This window comes from Elephas maximus, chromosome 3, assembly GCF_024166365.1.
Source record: "Elephas maximus indicus isolate mEleMax1 chromosome 3, mEleMax1 primary haplotype, whole genome shotgun sequence".
Lineage (NCBI taxonomy): Eukaryota > Metazoa > Chordata > Mammalia > Proboscidea > Elephantidae > Elephas > Elephas maximus.
This window is the reverse complement of record NC_064821.1, coordinates 23241766-23252119: the sequence shown is the minus strand read 5'-3', so window position 1 is coordinate 23252119 and position 10354 is coordinate 23241766. Positions and strand designations below refer to the sequence as shown.

The window sequence follows — 10354 nt, the reverse complement described above, 5'->3', positions numbered from 1 at the left end:
ACTAATTTTTTTTTTAGTTGTACTTTAGATGAAGGTTTACAGAACAAACCAGCTTCTCATTAAACAGTCCGCACACATACTGTTTCATAACATTGATCAGTAACCCCATGACATATCAACGCCCTCCCTTCTCAACCTTGGGCCCCCCACTACCAGCTTTTCTGTCCCCTCCCACCTTGCAGTCCTCGCCCCTGGGCTGGTGTGCCCCCTCAGTCTTGCCTTGTTCCATGAGCTTGCCCAATCCCTGGCTGAAAGGCGAACCCCAGCAGTGACCTCATCACTGAGCCAAAAGGGTGTCCAGGGGCCACACTCTCATGGTTCCTCCAGCCTCCGTCAGTCCAGCAAGCCTGGTCCTTTCTTGTGAGTCATAACTCTGTTCCACATTTTTCTCCAGCTCTTCCAGGGACCCTCTACTGTGATCTCTGCCAGGGTAGTCAGTAACTCCACTAATTTTGATACCACACATTCTCACTCAAGAGCATGTGCACAAAGAGTACACACTCACTCATGCCTTATATTTTACTGTAACGGTCATATGTTTTCATTTCCTCCTCTTTTCTACATAGTCTATATGCCCTTTCCACCTCTTGGAAGAATCCACCTGGCTGGCGGTCTCTGAAAGGGGAAGCCATAGGAATCTTCACTAATTAGAAGTGCTACATGGAGGTCAAAAGAGGTAACAGGCCTATTTTATTTACAATGGTTAGATTCCATCCTGGATGGCAAGCCACACATCATGGAGATATTGATAAATGATAGCCATGTAAGACAGATTTATTTTGATCATAAAAACAGAAGTTCACAATTATCCGGTGCCCACTGTGTGCTACAGGCCCCACACTAGAAAATGTACATGCATTATCTCAGATAATTCACTCATCAATCTCATTGTGAAAGGAAATATTTACTATCCCCATTGCAAAGGTGAGGTATCTGCAGCTAAAAAGATTAAGGAACTTTCTTAAGGTCACATAGGTAGCAACTTGGTGAAGCCAAAATTTATCCAGGCAGTATGATTCAGATAACCATTTTAAAAATCACAGCTCTATCCTGTACCTTGGCGAGTTATTAATCAAAATACTTGTCATAGAGCAAATAGATAATAATAATTATAATATTTTGAGATCCTATTGTGCACAAAGGGATTTCTAAACCTTACAAAGAAGGTAATAGTAATAAAACTATTTTTAAAAAGAAAAGACACTGTAAGTTTAATGGTCACGTCTATACAAAGTGTCAGTTCACAGAATAAGGGATGCATTGTTAACTCAGATGACCATTCATCACTATTACAGAGCTATCAGACTGAAGGAAGTATGGGAATCATAAAGGAAAAAACACTAAGTGTTCACACAAAATATCTCCAATTAGTTTGGAAAGATCATATCAAAGAAAACATTGTTTTATGTGCATTGATTCAAATGGAAGAGTTAGAACCACAGAAGAGAAAACAGAGTGATTTCTGCTATATGAAAGAAAGTCTGAATGACCATGCACACTTAAAATGGAAAAGGGCTACCCGTGACAAAGAGAGTCACTGTCATTGGAAGGATTCAATAGATGTGGTATTGTAAAGTGGTATTGTAAAGGTGATGACTAATTGAGATGCCAGTTGGCTATTCGTTGAACGTTACTCGTGCATTCTCCTCTAGCAGACACACCAGCTGCATGGAAGAAGGAAACCAAACAAAAGTTTGACAATTCCTCCTGCTAGGCCTCTCAGAGGATCCTGAACTTCAGCCCCTCTTCTCTGGACTCTTCCTATCCATGTACCTGGTCACTGTGCTTGTGAACCTGCTTATCATCCTTGCCATCAGCTTTGACCCCCACCTCCACACCCCCATGTACTTCTTCCTCTCCAACCTGTCCTTTGTCAACATCTGTTTCATCACCACCTCGGTCCCAAAGATGCTGGTGAACATCCAAACACAGAGCAAAGACATCTCCTACATAGGATGCCTCACTCAGGTGTATTTCTTTATGATTTTTGCTGGACTGGGCAATTTCCTCCTGTCCATGATGGCCTATGCCCAGTTTGTGGCCATCTGTCACCCCCTGCACCACACAGTCATCATGAACCTCCGGCTCTGTGTCTTACGGGTTCTGATGTCTTGGATCATCATTTTCTGGGTCTCTCTGCTTCATATTCTACTGATAACACAGATGAACTTCTGTATAAAAAAAAAAAATACTTCTGTATAGGCACTGAAATTCCACATTTCTTCTGTGAACTGGCTCAGATTATCAAAGTGGCCTGCTCTGATACCCTCATCGATAACATCTTCTTGTATGTGTTGACTGCTCTGCTGGTTGTGTTTCCCTTCTCAGGGATCCTCTTTTCTTACTCTCAGATTGTCTCCTCCTTAATGAGAATGTCCTCTGCTGGGGCCAAGTATAAGGCATTTTCCAACTGTGGGTCTCACCTTTCTGTCATCTCTTTGATCTTTGGGTCAAGTCTTGGGGTATACCTTAGTTCTTCTGTGACCCAGTCTTCCCAGAAAAGCTCAATTGCCGCGGTGATGTACACTGTGGTCACTCCCATGCTGAACCCCTTCATCTACAGTCTAAGGAATAAGGATATGTAGGGGGCCCTCGGAAGGCTTCTCAGTAAAGCAGTCTCTTGTCAGTGATAGGACAGAGGCCTTTGGGATAATTAGACTTTTTTGTTTCCAAAACAAATGTCATTGATTAAATATTCTGATTGTTTTTTTCCCCCCCAAAGACATGCTTCATTTCTATCATTCCCAAAACACCCACGACTTTGATCTCTACTTGTTTTTGCTCAACTCCTATTTTGGTAATTCCTTTTGATTTCTCTTCCCCATGTGTTGTCTAAAAATTTCTGTCTTTGGTCAGCTTTCTTATAGCCACTCCTGGAATTCACAACCTTACATCTGAAGCATTGATTATGTCAAGTGCTGACATGGTTTCTCCAAAAATTAACCTCTCAACATTGATGCTCTTCACCGTAATTTGGTTGTGTATATGTTTTTCTCTCAGTGAAACAGATTTAAACTTATACAATAGTCATAACCAAGTGCTTGCCACATCACTGAAATTTGCTCTGGCCTGCTCCTGTGGTAGACACACCAGCTACATGCTGAACCCCTTCATCTACAATATTTTTGAGGTATATCCTCACAATTACCCCAGTTTTCAGAGGAAAAGATTAAAATTTGAATGTATTCAAATCCAATAAATTGGTGTTGAGCCCTCTCTCTAACTTTGCTATCCTTCTTTTCATAAGCACAGTGATGAGATTTTCAACTTCAAGAGTGACAATCGAGATTCAAAAGCTGGTTTGTTCAGATAATTCATAGTAATATTCTACCTATGGTAACTCTTATATGTTACTTTATTTTTTGGTCCTTTCTTTCCTTCATGTCTCTCCTTATTTCCTTTCATTCTTCCTTCCTTCTTTTCTTCCTTCTTGCCCTTATTTTCTGTCATTGTGGTTTTAAATCCCTAGGATCCTAAAACATGTAATAATGAGTACAATAGAATAAGAGTTGCTATTTATGTGGTGTAATTTTTTTTTTTTTCTGGGACTGTCTAGAGGTGTCATCAAGAATGATAGTTACAAAAAAAAAAAAAAAAACAAGATAGTTACACACCTGTGAAATAGTCTCTTTAATAAATGGTGCTGGGATGACTGAATTTCCCCACACGAAAATAGAAAGCTGAATCTGAACCTCACTCCATGTATAAAAATTAACTCAAAATGGACAAAGGACCCAAATGTAAGAACTAAAACCATGGAACTTATAGAAGAAAACATAGGGGTAAGCCTTTGGAATATAATATTTAACAATGAATTCTGAGATATGACACCAAAAGCATGAGCAAAAATGATAAGGCGGGTAAATGGAACTTAATCAAAGTTAAAAGTTTTGTGTATCAAGGGATATTATGCAGAAAGTGAAAAGATACCAATAACCACATGAAAAGATGCTCAACCTCATTTAAAAAAAAAAAAACAAAAAAAAACCATTGCCATCAAGTTGATTCTGACTCATAGCAACCCTACAAGACAGGGTAGAACTGCCTCAGAGTTTCCTGGGATGGTGGAATCAAACTACTGATCTTCAAGTTTGCAGCCTGAGCTCTTAACTACTGCACCACCAGGGCTCCTTAAGTTTTCCAGGGAGCAGCTGGTGGATTCTAACTGCCGACCTTTTTGTTAGCAGCTGTAGCTCTTAACCACTATGCCACCAGGGTTCCCAGCCTTATTAGTCAGTAGGAAATGCAAATCAAAACCACAATATGATACCACATCACCACACCCACTATGATGTCCATTATCAGAAACTAATAACAGCTGATGAGGATGTAGAGAAATCAGTACTGTTGTGCATTGCTGGTGGGAATGTAAATGGTGCAGCCACTGAGGACAGCAGTTTTGTTCTTCCTCAAAAAGATAAACATAGAATGAATACATGACCAGAAATTCCACACCAGGGTATTTACCCAAAGAACTGAAACCAGGGACTCAAACAGGTCTTTGTACACCAATGTCCACTGCAGTATCATTCACAATAACCAAAAGGTGGAAACAGCCAAACGTCCATCAACTGATGAACAGAAAAACAAATGGGTAAATACATATAGTGGAATGTTATTCCACCATAAAAGGGAATTAAGTTCTAATACATGCTATGACATGAATGAATCTTGAAAACATTATGTTAAGTGAAATAAGCCAGACACAAAATGACAAATATTATATGATGCCATTTATATGAAATATCTAGAATAGACAAATGTATAGATTCAGAAAGTAGACTAGAGATTACCAGGAGGCCGGGGGGAGTGGAAAATGGGGAGTTATTGCTTAATGGGTACAGAGTTTCTGTTTGGGGTGATGAAAATTTTTGGAAACAAACAGTGGTGATGTTTGTGATTAATGTCACTGGATTGTACACTTGGAAAGGGTTAAAATGGCAAATTTTATGTCTGTATTTACCACCACAGTAATTTTTTTATGTCTGTATTTACCACCACAGTAATAAGTCACTAGCAAATATCTATTCAGATTTTCACACGTGAGACCTACCCCCTTCCGGGTCATTCACTGAGGCCCCCAAATTCTGTCTGTTCAGCTCTGCCTTTCTTTTCTCCCTGTATGAAAACAATCAAATCCTTATGAGATTCTATATGAGGAAGGAAGAGGTCTCCAAATAGACTAGAATTATTTTATCTATTGCAGGCATGTTCTTTAAGCCTCTGACTGTGCTTTTAGAAGCATGGTAGGTTCAGGGATGCCAGCATTCTGTCAGTGGCCAGCACTAGAGTGTACAAGTTCTTTCTTAAGCAGAATCAGGAAATGCCTCCACCAACTTCCATGTGATTTAATAGTCTTTTTACTTGAAATTTGATAACAGCATCTTTGTTCTTTTCCTACCCACTTGGATGGTAGACATTTGAAAAACTGTCTCCTTGATATATAATTGGCTGACCTACTGATATTTTTTATTGTACTTTGGCGTGTCACTCTTTCATTTAAATAAAAGTTTTCAGGACTGAAGACAACATTCAGGATACTAAGACAGGGGACACAGGAGATGAGAACCCTGTTTTTTTTTTTTTTTTTTCCTAAAAGAGACACTGTAGATAGATACTCAAGATTAGGTAAATAATTAAATGCACAAGGGCCATGGTGTGTGTGTCTGTGTGTGTATTGCTTCAGTCTTGGAAATTTTTGTGTCCCAGGATAGTTTACCTAGAAATTTTCAAATGTGGTAGTATCTTTAATTTTGCAATTTTAGGTCTAACTCTCAGTTTATTGCATTACTAATGTTATGTTAACTGAGTTGATGTACTTGTAATGTCACTTTTCTATCATGATTAGTCTTTTCAAGTGTGTGCCTGTTACACCAGTTGTGTCATTTGGGAAGGAGATGCTATGATGGAGTTAAGAGTGTAAGAGGATTATCGGTTATATGGGGGGTGGTGCCTGTGTAAAATAAAAAGGAAAAGAAGCCGGATTGACCAGGGAAAGCCTTATGACACCTCTGAAAGGGAAGAGAGGAGAAGGCAGGATTAGGCACAGACCCTCAGATAGTGAGCCCTCTGGAGCAAGCATTTCCCTTTGGAGGAGTCTGCATTTGGTAAAAATCGCCAGGCCCTTTTACCGTGGGAACAGCATAATCTTGAAAGCTGAGTCAAAACTTCAAAGTACTAACTAAGGCTGCCATCTAGGCAGACTTTTTGCAACTGAATCAAAACCGAACCAAACCCCCTGGCTTTGAGTAAATTCTGACTCATAGCGACCCTTTAGAATTCTTTCTTAAAGAAAGAGCCAGATGTCACACCTTCTTGGCTGCCACATTTATTTTAGTGTCTAATCTCGAAGAATGATCAATGTTAGACCAATTTCTATTGACTTAGTATTAGTTTCTTAAAATTATGACTAACACCAAACACCAGCTTTAAAGAAAATTTTAGAATTTATTTACTATCTTCCTTTATTTTTGGTTCTTTCTACATATTATTGAGTCAGTTTTAGCACTCTACTTATTTCCATGAGATATTCAAATTTTCAATAGCTTACTACTTAATTTTCTTTTGATACTTAAAAAAAAAAATTCCCCTTCCTCTGCTATTATTGTTAGTTTATATATTTGGGTATTCTTTTCTTTTTTTTTTTTTTCTTGATAGCACTTGCCTGAGGTTTGAGTATTTTCTCCAGGAATTAGCCTTTGTATATTTTTACAAGCAGCTTTATTCTTTTCTTTACTCTTAAGTTTACTTTGTAGTTCTTTATATCTCTTCTATAAAGGTTTAACTTATAAAACTTTTTTTGTTTATTTACTTCTAATGATAATAGGTTATATATTTTCTAATTTCTTTTACTTAAAATAGATATTTTATTTTAGAATATAGGGAAAACGAAAATTAATTATGATGAATCCCGTTACCTCTAAATATGCAACGATTAGCATTTGGGTATTTTCCTTCTATGCCTATGTTTAATTACAAAAAAAGTTCTGTATTCTTATTTTATTATTCCAAATGAGAAAAAGAGTGCGCTATGGGCACTTATACCAGTAGAACATGATCCAGTACTTCTAGCTCTCTTGATACAGTTTCATGTTTTTTAAGTAATAATTTTTTTTCATCTGGGTATTTTAAATTTGGGATAATTTTAATTTTGGAGTACTGTTATTAAAAGTACCGGGAATATTTTATAAATATGCCTACCCTCACCTCCTACAAACAACCAATATTAACATTTAAGTATTTTTACTTCCAGTCATTTTTCTGACTTGACTATTTATGAAAATTATATTCATAGTGTGTGTATGTATAGGGTGTACATACTATATATTCTTTTGTTTATAAGCATTAACACTTTGGAAGTAAAGCTAAAGTCCCCTTTGACTCACAACTCTACTCACAGTCGCCTCACTATCTACCACGAAACTATTGTCATCATGATTTCACTGTGCTTCCTTCCAATCCACTCTTTATTTATTCACATATGTTTACATGCCTCACAAAAAATGCAGTGTTTTTTTTTTTTTGTTAGTTTGTTTTGTTTTTTGTCTTTTAGAGTGGGGGTAAAAATACCTTAGTGTTTGAATAGTATTTTATTTAATTTATTGCTTGGCATCTCGTCATTTTTACTCCACATGACATTTGAGTTTTTGCACTGTCGATCTAGTTTATTCTGTTTAACTCTAGCATATAGGTCTTTATCCATTTCCTTAGTGAGTGACCTTTAGGTCATGTCTTGCTTTTAGCTGGTTAGGTGTTGTATCTAACACCCTTGCTCATATCTTATTCTGCACATGGGTAGGAGTTTCTGTAGACCTGTGGTTCTCAGAGTCACCTGGAGGGCTTGTTAAAGGACAGACACCTGGGTTCCACTCCCAGAGTTCCCTATTCTACAGGCCTGGTTGGGGCCCAATGATTTGCATTTCTAACAAGTTCCTAGGTGATGCTGCTGCTGTTGTCCTGGGGGCCATACTTTGAGAACCAGCGCTTTAGGGTAAATATTTACAATTGGTGTTACTAGTTCTTAAGCTCTACATTTTCCATTTAATTAGGTAATGTTTTTATCTCTCCACATTGTAAGAAACACTTTAGTCAAACTTGTGAACTTTTTTTTTCCAATTGCATGGTGTCTTAGGCTGAGTTCTTGAGAGGAACAAAACCACTGAAGAGGATATGTGAATACATAAAGAGAGGTTTATTTCAAGGAAATGGATCATGCAATTGTGGAGGCTGGCAAGTCCTAAATCCATGGGTCAGGCACCAGGCTGCTGGAGGCTTTTGCTGACTCATGCAGGGCTAAAGAACCCAAAATCTGCAGGACAGGCTTGAGGATCCCAAAGTGGCTGAGTGATATTCTTAACTTCCATTTCAATAGAAACAGTATTGTGTCTCCTGGTGGAAGCATTCCTCACTTTGGAATTAAGCATAGTGTCACGGAGACAGGAATCAAAAATTTTACCAGTGGATCACTAGGGTAATAGTGAATGGTGCCACTCTCATTTCCATCCCTTGATTCCTGGACCCATGAATCCTGGCTATGGGAGAAACAGTATCATATATTGCCACCAGGTTGCTGGCTGATCACCTGAAGGACTAGTGCCATATCAGGGACTCAGCGTCAGTCTCTGCTGCTGGCAATTGGGCACTCAGCAGTGGCTGTAGCCAAGTCAGCCTTGGTGAGTGGAAGTTCATGTTGCTGAGACCATGCATAACCTCCATTCCTGCCACCATGGCCATTTTGTTCATGAGTCCATTAGGCAATGATGGGAGTGGCTGAGGAAAGAGGTGGACTGGTATCCACAGAAAGTGTCATCTTACCCACTTAATCACTAAAATCCTCCTCTGCCGAGGTCATCCTTTGGTGAGCATTCACATGAGACACAAATATGTTCAATTCTTTGGCTCATTCAGAGAGGTTTATCTACAAGCTTCTTCCCCAAACTCATTGCGGTCAAGTCGATTCCAACTCGTAGCAACCTTATAGGACAGAGTAGAACTCCCTCATAGGGTTTCCAAGGAGCATCTGATGGATTTGAACTAGTGACCTTTTGGTTAGCAGCAGTATCTCTTAACTACTAGGGTTTCTACTATGGATATATATAAAGAGATTTATTTCAAAGAAATGGTTCATGAAATTGTTAAGGCTGGTAAGTCCCAAATCTGTGGGTCAAGATGTGGGCTGCTGGATGCTTCTGCTGACTCACATGGTTGCAGGGGCTGAAGCATCCAAAATCTTCAGGTCAGGCAGCAGGCCACTGGCTCACACTCCAAGAGCCCAGAAGGCATAAGATGATGAGCCACATGCAGGATCAAGAGACAGTGAGTTTTGCCAGAACAACCATATATATTGATGTAGGCCACACCCCCAAGGAAATTCCCCTTTCAACTGATTGGCTGCTCACATCAGATAACAAAATGAAAGATGATTACATAATATCTGCCAAACCACTGAGAATCATGGCCTAGCCAAATTGACACATAACCTTAACCATTCCAGATGGCCATTATATACTACCTCATTTTTGTTTTAGTGTATAATTTCCTGATAATTAAGGAGGTTAAGAATTCTCTCATTTTATTGATCATTTCTGTTTCCACTTATGAATTGCCTATTCATATCTCTTTCCCAGTTTCCTATTGGATTTTTCACACTTCCTTATCAATTTTTAGGAGTAATCAGGATTTGGTTGCTTTTTTTGTTTGGTTTTTTAAAAGTTCTGGAGACTAATCCTTTGTCTACTACTTAAATTTCAAACATGTGGCTTTTCTTTTAAATTTATTTTGGTGTATTTTATCACACATTTTTATGCATTCATTGTTACAAATCTTTCCCTTAAGGAATTTTATTTTGCATCATATTCTTAAAATCTTTGTGTATGGTTTGTAACAAACATATTTTCAACAGTTACTTCTAATAATCTAGCTACATATTTTTGTATTTTTAAATTTATTCCATCTATAATTTATTTTTATCCAATGGGTGATAGAGATCTATTCTTTCCATATGAAAAACCAATATATTCTTATATTGTTTATTTACTGGTCCCTCTTTTTCTTTGGAATTCTATAGTTAATTTTCATTTTCAAATTCCCATATAAGAGTCTGCTATCTATCGTGCTTCATTTACATATTTTTCTAAATCTCCACCAAAACAAATTCGTTTCTATTTCTATAGCTTATAATATGTGGGACATAGTTAATACAGTTGTTAAAAAAGCATTGTTTCTAGGATGGGTTTCAGAATGTGCTAAAATAATCTGACAAATGGATGAAACAACCCCACTGAAGGAAGCAGGGAATAAAGTACTGACCTAAAGAACTTTGGAAATGAGTAAAGTTTGTATGACTAGGGAAAAA

At 38.0% G+C, this 10354-nt stretch overlaps 1 pseudogene; it reads left to right on the top strand.

Annotated features, from left to right (window-relative positions):
• The first annotated feature begins 1767 nt into the window (after nt 1-1767).
• LOC126071094 (olfactory receptor 7D4-like) lies at nt 1768-2585 on the top strand (annotated as a pseudogene).
• Nucleotides 2586-10354: the final 7769 nt, after the last annotated feature.